Consider the following 10,082-nt stretch of genomic DNA (forward strand, 5'->3'; position numbering starts at 1 on the left):
TTTTGGAGCAGAATGGTCATGTAATGAGCCAGAAGTATGAGAGTATGGAGTGAAGGCCTAGCTGCGTGAGAAGATTCATGTAGCTAGTGTCAACAAGCCGACCTTCAAGAGATGAGGAAAAACAGCAGCTGAGCAAACAAGAATTGAGGGAGTAGCCGGTGGGAGCCGAACACGGAGGAGAAGAAACAAGAACTGATGGAGCCAATTAAGGAAGGACCAGTGGCAGAGCAGTGACCAATCAACACATCAAAGAAGAGTATGTTTAGTAATATTAACGAATAGCAATGCACATGCTTACAGCCAGGGAAAGTACAAAATGTATAAAAGGGACAGCTTATGCTTAATAAATGTCTTCACTTTGATTCACATTGGATTTTGTGGAGGCGTGTTCCTTCTCCTCAGATGGTGACCCTGATGAGACGCTGATCGACGGCAAGTTCGGGGAATAGCCCAGAAGGAGGTACACCGGCTGGAGTACGGCTCAGCAGGTCTGAAGACCGGGGCGAGACGAAGGACGACTCGCAAGAAAAGAAAAGAACGTTGCAACGGGACACTTAGTGAGGTGAGCAGCCGGGGGAAAAAGGAGATGGGCCAAAATATTTCTAAAGAAGAAAGTGCGATAGTAAGGCTTCTCCTACATATCCTCTCTAAGAGAGGAGTGAAACATGATGAGCATTTGCTCCGGAGACTGTTAGTTTGGTGTCGAGAGCATGGGTTCCCTTCGGACCCCCAGAGCGCTTTTAAGGTGGACACTTGGGAAGATATCGGAAAGGGTTTATGGGAAGCGATAAGCAGTGGGGAAAAGGAGGCAATAGAACTGGCAACTGCATGGAGGGCTGTTCTTACTGCTCTTCAAGAAATGAAAGCAGAGAGGGCTGTTGCAGCAGGGGCTTTTACGGCTCTGCGTCCAACAGAGGTTAACCCTGGGGCGAGAGGTCTTCGTGTTTTTGGTCAGCCGCCAATACCGGTTTTTTCAAACCCCTCCGCACCACCAGAAGAGCAGGAGAAAATTTAAATACCCCCTAAACCAACAGGGGAGCCCCCTAAACCGGAGGAAATGGAGGTTGATGAGCATCAGCCCGAGCCCACCCCCCCACCCTTCAAGCCTCCGCGAGCTGCCAATCTCGCAAATCGCGCCGAATACAAATATCCCCCTCTGCCCCCGTCGTCTCCCCCATCGCCTGCCGGCGGTCCAGGGAAATTTAAGGATCCGGTGGCTTGGGCGGAAAAATTGTTAGCAAAATTACAAGACCTGGAAAGACAGACGACCTTAACTGAGCGACAGCATAAGGAGGAGCAGAGGAGAGAAGAAGAAAGGGAACGCCTACGCGGGGGGGCCAGGGGGGCCGGGGGGGATGCTGAGGCGGCTGGGACTAGCCGCATGAGAAATATGGATGGGAATGTTGGTATGCACTCTGTCATGGGGGACGGGGGAGGAGACGATCCGCGATTACGGTGGCGAGGAGTTATACGGAATGCGCTAGTGGAGGGGGAGATTCTGCCCACAGCTTTCCCAGTTATTTTGGGAAATCGGAGAGAACCACCGCACTGGGTAGGATTACAGTAGGAGATTGTTAAGGAGGCACGGAAAGCGGTACAACAAAATGGGTTGCATGCACCTTATACCCAAGCATTTATAAATAGTATCTTTATGTCTATGCTTTTAACACCTTTTGATTTTAAGCAATTGATGGCGATGATTTTAACCCCAATGCAGGAACTCTTGTGGCGGACGAGGTGGCATGACACAGCACAGGCTGCAGCGGTGGAAAACCTGGGGAGGGGAGATAATGATCCTCTTTTAGGGATAACATTTGACCAACTGGTGGGAGAAGGGCAGTTTAGTGATCCACAGCGACAGGCACGACTTAGACCAGAAGCCTTGGCACTTACTGCCACCTTAGCCCGAGAGGCTTTTAAAACCCTCCCAGAAGATGGGAAAGTAATTCCTGCCTATACAAAAATAAGGCAAGGTCCATCTGAGCCCTATATGACATTTTTAGAAAGATTGCGTGAAGCATTGGAAAGGGCATCGCTGACCGATGTAGCTCGAGAGGCGTTGCTAATGTCGTTGGCAGTCGACAATGCTAATCCTACTTGTAAGCGCATTTTACAGACATTACCCAAAAATTCTAGCCTGGCAGAAATGATGGATGCGTGTGAGCACGTAGGAACAACGGAAGAAACAGCAGGATACATGGCGTCAGCGGTGAAACCTCTAGTACGATCAGGGAGAGGCGATCAGGGACCAAAATGTTACAACTGTGGCAAACCGGGACACCTTAAGGCTCAATGCCGAGTAAAAAGTCACGAGTTTGCAGGGACCTGCAATCGCTGCCGGAAATACGGTCACCGTGCAGATGAATGCTGATCTAGATTCACTAAGCAGGGAACTCGGCTGGGAAACGGGAGGGCGAGCGCGAGGAGACCCAGCGCGATGACACAAAACAGGTCTTCCACCCGGGCTGCCTGGATGGCGTCGCCGCCGCCACAAGAGGGAGTGCTGGGGTCGACATTGCCACAGCAGTAGAGGTGACTCTGATAGACCCGCAAGTACAATGTATACCCACCGATATGAAAGGCCCACTGGGTCACGGGTTGAGTGCCTTACTTATCGGGCGATCCTCTAAGACCCGAAAAGGTCTTTTCGTTTTACCCGGTATAATCGATGCCGATTTTACAGGGGTCATATCTATTATGGTATGGACCCCCCTGCCACCAATTCATATACCCAAAGGAGAAAAAATTGGACAACTGGTCCCCTTTAAATCAGCTGTGCCCACAGCTGGGAATCAGATAAGAGGGGCTGGGGGTTTTGGATCAACAGGCCAGGCTGACATTTATCTGGCAATGGCTATCAGCAAGGCAAAACCAACAGAACGGGTAACACTAAAAGAACCTGGTGGGAAAACTTGCGTGGTAATTATGCTGATTGATACTGGAGCAGACGTTACAATAATCAGTCAAGCAGCGTGGCCTCATTCGTGGCCATTGGAGATCCCCCCTACGCCCATTTTGGGGGTCGGGGGAATACAGACCACTAAAATCAGTACAAATGTGATTTGTTGCAAATTGCAGGATGGGAGTACCTGTACAGTAAGACCATATGTGATGCCTGTCCCCATTTGTTTACTGGGGAGAGATGCATTAAGTCAATTAGGGGCACGTTTGGTAACTAACAGTGAGGGTTTTTAGAGGCGGCCATTGATGAAGGGCGACCAATCCTAAAACTAACCTGGAAAACAGAAACCCCAGTTTGGGTTGATCAATGGCCGCTGTCTGCAGAAAAAATCGCCCACCTTGAAAGCTTGGTACAGGAACAACTGGAAAAAGGTCATAATGAGCCCACAACAAGCCCATGGAACACCCCAATATTTACTATTCCGAAAAAAAGTGGCAAATGGCGTTTGTTACATGACCTTCGAAAAATCAATGAGGTCATGGATGATATGGGAACCCTACAACCAGGGCTTCCATCCCCCAATATGATCCCTAAAGACTGGGACATTTTAATCATTGACTTAAAAGATTGTTTCTTCACCATCCCTTTGCACCCTGATGACTATCAGAAATTTGCTTTTTTGGTGCCATCAGTGAACAAAGCTGCACCTATGAAACGCTATCATTGGGTTTTGTTACCACAGGGAATGAAAAATTCACCGACAATGTGTCAAATGTATGTGGCCTGGGCACTTGTTCCTGTGCGAAGGAATTTTCCAAATTTGATTATATACCATTATATGGATGACATTCTAATAGCAGGGAAACAATTGGATAAAAAACAATTGATTCATACACTGCAGACTGAACTAGCAAAAGGTGGATTGCAAATAGCTCCAGAAAAGGTACAACAGGAGGAAAACTGGAAGTACCTTGGGTGGGAAATTACCAAAACAACTGTTAGACCCCAAAAACTAGAAATTCGTGTGAATATCAGTACTTTAAATGATGTACAAAAACTGTTGGGAGACCTCAACTGGGTGCGAACCCTGTGTGGTCTCACCAATGCTGAATTGGCACCTTTGATGCAACTGCTAAAGGGAGGAGGTGGTGCAGATGCCCCCCGCACATTGACACAGGAAGCTGAGCAGGCATTGAAACACCTGAGTACCAAAATAGCTATGGCATACACTCACCGTTGGGACCCAGATTACAGTATTGGAGTATTGGTTATCAATCACGATCGCCACCCCCTGGCATTAATTATGCAGTGGGTGACTGACAAGGATCCTCTACATGTGCTGGAATGGATCTTTTTGCCTATGCAACCAAAACGTACCATCACTACGAAAGTAGAGGCCATAGCACAACTTGTAATGAAAGGAAGGCAGAGGGTTGTAGAGATAGCAGGCGTCGAACCTGCTTTTTTGGTTATTCCACTGGTTGCAGAGTATCTACAATGGGCATTACAAAATTCCATACCATTACAAGTTGCGTTATTGGATTATAGGGGCGAGTTGAAGGTACATCTACCCCCTCACAAATACTTCTCCGTGCTGCAATTGGGTCAATGGGAAGAATTACCAAAAAGGTCAGAACGTCCGGTCAGTGGTGTCACCGTTTTTACAGATGCTGGAGGCAAAGCTCAAAAAGCAGCACTAACATGGTTAGACAATGGGAAGTGGCATGATATAATTTTATCTGACATTCAAGGGTCTACACAACAATTAGAATTGCGAGCTGTGGTGGAGGTCTTCCGGCGATGGAACACAGCACCTGTTAATGCGGTATGTGACTCTTTATATGTCGTAGGGATTGTCCAGAGGATGGAGCGTGCTCTGCTCAAAGAGATAGCTAATGAACAACTATACCAACTTTTTCATGAATTATGGCTTTTGCTGACAGAGTGACTGCATCCATATTTCATCACACATATCCGTAGTCACACAGGACTCCTGGAAGGCTTAGCTGAAGGCAATGCTCGGGCAGACAAACTTGTCGCACCTGCCTGGGCTGCGCCTTCAATTGATCGCTTCGCTCAAGCACAACGATCCCATGCCTTTTTCCATCAATCTGCTAAGGTACTGCGGCGTCAGTTTGGGCTACGCAGTGCAGATGCACGTGGGATAGTCCAGTCCTGTCCAGACTGTCAACATCTTGGGGGTGGTTTAGCGCCTGGTGTCAACCCCCGCGGTACTGGACCGTTGGAGATATGGCAAATGGATGTAACACACATCCCCGAATTTGGACGGCTGAAATATGTCCACGTGAGTGTTGACTGTTTCTCCCTTGCTACCTGGGCTACAGCACAAACAGGTGAATCCAGCAAACACGTTCAACGACACATGCGTTCTGCTATTGCAGCCCTGGGCATTCCACAGACTATTAAAACGGACAATGGCCCAGGCTATGTGGCACGTGCCACACAGGACTTTTTCCAACTGTGGGTTATAACACATATAACAGGTGTCCCACATTCACCAACGGGACAAGCTATTGTGGAGCGCATGAATCAAACTCTGAAACACCTTTTACAAAAACAAAAAGGGGGAGAGCCAGGGCTATCTCCTCCTGACAGGTTGTGTAAAGCGCTTTATGTACTAAACTTTTTACGCTTGCCACAGGACTACTCTGTACCTCCAGCAGTAAAACATGGTGCAGGGTTAAAGGGAGGTATGGAGGCTTTTCAGAAAGAACAGGAACAAGCCAAAGTGATGGTAAAAAATGGGGTGACTGGTGTGTGGGAAGGTCCAATGAAATTAATAACGTTGGGTCGAGGGTATGCATGTGTTGTTACAGATACAGGAGCCAAATGGGTACCAGCTAAGTGGGTGAAGCCGTGGCTACAAAAACAACCTGAACTACAGGAGCCAACTCAGGATCTGCCTCGGAACACTGACCTCTCGAGAGATCCAGTGCCCTGACTGCGGGAAGTGTGAAAAAAGGTTTGCGTGGGAGGTATAGAAAAGGGAGCAAAAGGCGCAGTCATGATGAAGCAAGGGGTTGTTTTTTCTGTGTTAAGCCTGCTTTGGATCCTGGACCTGACAAAAGGTCATCAACCGATAGTCCTTCCACCTACACCATGGAAGGGGAGTCACAACGTTTGGGTGACTCTGATGCGGAGCTTGAACCAGACGCAGTTTTGTGCCTCCTTAGCTCAGCCTGAACAACCCTTTCATACATTTCTAGTGGGGGTCCCCTTAAACAGATCTGAAAGTAAGGAGATAGTGGCAGGGTTGAATGTGCTGAAACAGAGCCTCTGTGAGAATGCAATGAAATGTGGCGAACATTGGGATTTATGGGACGATAGCTTGCCTGTCAGTCCCTTAGAGCCCCAAGAACTTGACATCCTAGGAACTTTAGAGGCAGAATCCTGTGTGTTTTTCAATTACACAGAGGGATCAAACATTTATCAGAACGACATAAAGAGATTACAAAATGTCACACCCAGTAATCCATTGTGGCAAAATGAATCTATCTGATGTGCAAACGTAGGGCGTAGTCGAACAGAGCCAGCACCGGATTTGGCCATGCCTAGAAAATTACCAGAAGGTTTATTCCTAATTTGTGGAGATAGGGCTTGGCCAGGGCTGCCCAGTAAAAAACTGGGAGATCCGTGTACCATAGGTAAATTAAGCTTACTAATGCCTACACGAAAGGTCATATTAAACCACACTAACCTACACAAGATTAAAAGAAGTGTCACTACCTTAGGGAAAGAATGTAAAGATGAGGTAGAACTATGGTCTAGGACCAAAGTAGTTCTTTCTTCTATTTTTGCACCGGGTGTGGCTGCTGCACAAGGACTAACACAATTGCGAAATTTAGCTTGCTGGGTTGCAAAAAGAGCTGATCAAAGTTCTAGAATTTTAGGAACATTAGCCAATGATGTAGATAGTATCCGACATGCTACCTTACAAAATAGAGCTGCTATAGATTTTTTATTATTAGTGCACGGTCACGGATGTCAGGAGTTTGATGGGATGTGTTGCATGGATCTGAACGATCATTCCAGGTCAATTCATAAGCAGATCAAAGAGCTCATGGATGCCACACAGAAAATACGGGAACAGCATGGGTTCCTGGATGACTGGTTGGGTAATTTGGGAATTGGAGGGTGGCTGGTCGGATTGATTAAAATGCTATTGATGGGATTGTTTGTGATTTGTATTATCATCCTTGTATTACCATGTTTATTCTCCTGCTTGCAAAGGGCCCTGCAGCGGACAATAAACACGGCCTTTCTGGCTCAAGAAAAGAAAGGGGGAATTGTAGAGGGGATTTTGGAGCAGAATGGTCATGTAATGAGCCAGAAGTATGAGAGTATGGAGTGAAGGCCTAGCTGCGTGAGAAGATTCATGTAGCTAGTGTCAACAAGCCGACCTTCAAGAGATGAGGAAAAACAGCAGCTGAGCAAACAAGAATTGAGGGAGTAGCCGGTGGGAGCCGAACACGGAGGAGAAGAAACAAGAACTGATGGAGCCAATTAAGGAAGGACCAGTGGCAGAGCAGTGACCAATCAACACATCAAAGAAGAGTATGTTTAGTAATATTAACGAATAGCAATGCACATGCTTACAGCCAGGGAAAGTACAAAATGTATAAAAGGGACAGCTTATGCTTAATAAATGTCTTCACTTTGATTCACATTGGATTTTGTGGAGGCGTGTTCCTTCTCCTCAAGAGACCTCTGGCATCATCGAGTCCAACCATTGCCCTGACACCACCATGTCAACTAGACCATGGCACTAAGTGCCACGTCCAGTCTTTTCTTAAACACGTCCAGAGATGGTGACTCCACCACCTCCCTTGGCAGCCCATTCCAATGTCTAATAACCCTTTCTGAAAAGAAATTCTTCCTAATGTCCAACCTGAACCTCCCCCGGCGAAGCCTGAGGCTGTGTCCTCTTGTCCTATCACTAGTTGCCTGGGAGAAGAGGCCGACTCCCACTTCACTACAACCTTCCTTCAGGTAGTTGTAGACTGCAGTAAGGTCACCTCTGAGCCTTCTCTTCTCCAGGCTAAACAACTCCAGCTCCCTCAGCTGTTCCTCATAGGTCAGACCCTCCAGACCCTTCACCAGCTTGGTCGTCCTCCTCTGGACTCACTCCAACACCTCAACATGTTTCTTGAAGTGCGGGGCCCAGAACTGGACACAGGATTCAAGGTGCGGCCTCACCAGTGCCGAGTACAGAGGGACGATCACTTTCCTAGACCGGCTGGCTACACTATTCCTAATAGAGGCCAGGATGCCATTGGCCTTCTTGTCCACCTGGGCACACTGCTGGCTCATGTTTAGCCGGCTGTCGATCAGCACCCCCAGGTCTCTTTCCACCGGGCCGCTCTCTAACCACTCTTCCCCCAGCCTGTAGCGCTGCATAGGGTTGTTGTGGCTGAAGTGTAAGACCTGGCACTTGTTCTTGTTAAACCTCATGCCGTTGGTCTCGGCCCATCTATCTAACCTGTCCAGATCCCTCTGTAGGACCTTCCTACCCTCCAGCAGATCGACACTCCCTCCCAGCTTGGTGTCATCTGCAAATTTACTGAGGGTGCACTCAGTCCTTACGTCTAGATCATCTATAAAGATATTGAACAGCACCAGCCCCAGAACTGAGCCCTGGGGAACACCGCTAGTGACCGGCTGCCAGTTGGACTTTGCCCCATTCACCAGCACTCTCTGGGCTCAGCCATCCAGCCAGTTTTTAACCCATCAAAGAGTCCACCCATCCAAGCCCCGGGCAGCCAGTTTGTCTAGGAGGATGCTGTGGGAGACAGTGTTGAAGGCCTCACTGAAGTCTAGATAGACTACATCCACAGCCAAGCAGGTCACTTTGTCATAGAAGGAGATCAAGTTGGTCGAGCAGGACCTGCCTTTCATGAATCCATGTTGGCTGGCCCCGATGCCCCGATTGTCCTGCATGTGCCGTGTAATGGCACTCAGGATGATCTGTTCCATCACCTTGCCTGGCACCGAGGTCAGGCTGACAGGCCTATAGTTCCCTGGATCATCCTTCCGGCCCTTCTTGTAGATGGGCATTACATTTGCTAATTTCCAGTCAGCTGGAACTTCTCCAGTTAACCAGGACTGCCGGCAGATAATAGAGAGTGGTTTGGCAAGTTCATTTGCCAGTTCCTTCATTACTCTGGGGTGAATCCCATCCAGGCCCATAGCCTTTTGGGTGTCCAACTGGCACAGCAGGTCACTAACTGTCTCCTCCTGGATTACGGGAGGTTCACACAGCCCCCTGCACCTGACTTCAGGCTCTGGGGGCTGAGTCTCCTGAGGACAACCAGTCTTGACATTAAAGACTGAGGCAAAGAAGGCATTGAACACCTCTGCCTTTTCCTCATCCCCTGACACTACACTATCCTCCTCATTCAGCAAGTGGTGGAGGCTCTCCTTGACCCTCCTTTTGCTGTTAATGTATTTGTAGAAGCACTCCAGTCATGCGAGTCATCCCACCATGTTTCTGTGATGGCAATTATGTCATATCTTTCCTGCTGCACAATGGCCTTCAGCTCCTCCTGCTTGTTACCCATGCTGCGTGCATTGATGTAGATGCACTTCAGCTGAGCAGTTAGTTTCTCCCCCGACTCTGGCATTCCTCCCCTAGGATCATTTCCAGCAATCCAGGTCTTAACCTCCTCCCCCTTTCAAGCCTAGTTTAAAGCCCTCTCAATCAGCCCTGCCAACTTACAGGCTAGAATTCTTTTGCCCCTATTGGACAGGTGAACCCCACCTGTCTCAAGCATGCCTGGTGCCATATAAACCACCCCGTTTATATCACATCAGTTAATGCAAAGTTGTGGTATCACCAATGTTCTGTCAGCACCTTAGAGGGACTTTCAGAGTCAGTAACATCACTGGATGCAATTTTTCCTGCTTGAACTACTGATGTGTGCTGTATGAAACAGAGCTTTCTCACACTTAGCTTTTCCTTGCAGAAAGCATTTTTAAGGGTTAAGAAAGATGTTATTTGCAAGAAGTGTCTTAGAAGGTGAACCACAGAGATCCAAGGCAGTAAAAGTCATTGTGCCTATTACCACCTAGTGATTGCATTTCTCTGAGAATCACACTTGTTTTTTGTAGCAGACACACTTAAAGTGTAAACATATGACCAACGTGCCACTATTCACTTAGC

The 10,082-nt window shown here is 48.0% G+C and overlaps 1 long non-coding RNA gene across 1 annotated transcript; it reads left to right on the forward strand.

Annotated features, from left to right (window-relative positions):
- The first annotated feature begins 408 nt into the window (after positions 1–408).
- LOC137676706 (uncharacterized) lies at positions 409–7,589 on the forward strand. The gene is made up of 3 exons (XR_011050120.1): positions 409–562; positions 5,740–5,885; positions 7,154–7,589. It is a non-coding gene; the product is annotated as an uncharacterized lncRNA (long non-coding RNA).
- Positions 7,590–10,082: the final 2,493 nt, after the last annotated feature.

Source organism: Nyctibius grandis, chromosome Z, assembly GCF_013368605.1.
Source record: "Nyctibius grandis isolate bNycGra1 chromosome Z, bNycGra1.pri, whole genome shotgun sequence".
Taxonomy (NCBI): domain Eukaryota; kingdom Metazoa; phylum Chordata; class Aves; order Nyctibiiformes; family Nyctibiidae; genus Nyctibius; species Nyctibius grandis.